At 44.9% G+C, this 1,143-nt stretch overlaps 1 protein-coding gene across 1 annotated transcript in view; it reads right to left on the reverse strand.

The window, feature by feature from the left end:
- Window positions 1–1,137, reverse strand: part of KDM2A (lysine demethylase 2A) — a 153,117-nt gene extending 151,980 nt beyond the window's left edge. The window contains exon 1 of the mRNA XM_006171303.3: window positions 895–1,137. The gene's annotated coding sequence lies outside the window, so the exon portion shown is untranslated. The remainder of the gene's footprint in view (window positions 1–894) is intronic.
- Between the last annotated feature and the right edge of the window lie 6 nt (window positions 1,138–1,143).

The raw sequence follows: 1,143 nt of genomic DNA on the forward strand, positions 1-1,143 counted from the left end.
GGGGGGGGGGAGAAAAGAAAGAAAGAAAAGCCCAGGACATTTATCCCTAGAGAGAGCCGACCAGGTGAAGCACTCACTGAACTAATCCAGATCCTAATCAAATTAGTTCTCTCTCACCAGTAATTAGAATCTAAGGGAAAGAAGGGCAGACTATCTATATAAAAAGAGGACAAGAAATTAGAATTTAAAGAAAGACTCCAAAACAATTTTCCATACCCCTCCAGTCAGGCCCTACACAATCATCGTCTTCTTTCCTAGACTCTCCAGATCTTTTCATTCCCAAACCTACCCTCTACCCCCACACAAAATATACACAACTCTAAACCCAATTTGAGAGCTGCAAATAAGGGACAAAAATTCCATCTGATCTTTTTGGATAAAGTAACAAAATAACCAATTCGATCGATGAGTACGATTAAATACATTTTTCCAAAAATTAAACAGACTATCTGGCGAGACGGTCAATCCATAATACCAAGAAAGGATTTTCCTTTTTCTAAATATGCTCATGGATAATGGCTTCCAATGGGAATGCAGTTATTTTTTTCTTTTTTGTAACTACACTACAGCCACGTTAATAGCATCCTTTCAAAACTGCTACGAGACCAGGGAACCCGATGACATAGTTTGCAAGAGCAGTTCGTAGGAGAACCCTCCGGGAAGCCCTCACCCTTAGTCGGGAGGGAAACCGTGGTTTGCATCTCCAGGGCGAGGACCCAGGTGCTCAGAGCAGCCTGGGCCGGGAGAAAAAAACGGCAAATGTCGCCGGACTCCCCCAGGGAAAGGCATTTCAATGGTTTTTCCATCGGAAAAAGAAATAGAAACTTCACATTAAGTCTTTAGATAACACAGTGAACCAAACTTCCAAATGAGGGGGAGAGGGGGAAATCTCACCGGGGATTTTGCTCTTGAGTTCTTGTCCAAGTGAGAAGTAAAAGATTCCAAAAACTGAGAGGAAAAATTAAATCCCAAACGTCGTCTTCGGTTTTTCCGTGGATCAACCCAGTATCCAGAGAGGGTCAGAGCGACCCGGAAAAGAGGAAACAGTTGCTGAATCAAACCTCCTCTTCTGGCTTTGGAGACCGGGAGTCGGAGGCGTCAGGAGAGGGGTGCACGACCCTTCGGCGCCCAGCCCGGGGCGCC

Source organism: Tupaia chinensis, unplaced genomic scaffold, assembly GCF_000334495.1.
Source record: "Tupaia chinensis unplaced genomic scaffold, TupChi_1.0 Scaffold149501_1, whole genome shotgun sequence".
Taxonomy (NCBI): Eukaryota; Metazoa; Chordata; class Mammalia; order Scandentia; family Tupaiidae; genus Tupaia; species Tupaia belangeri.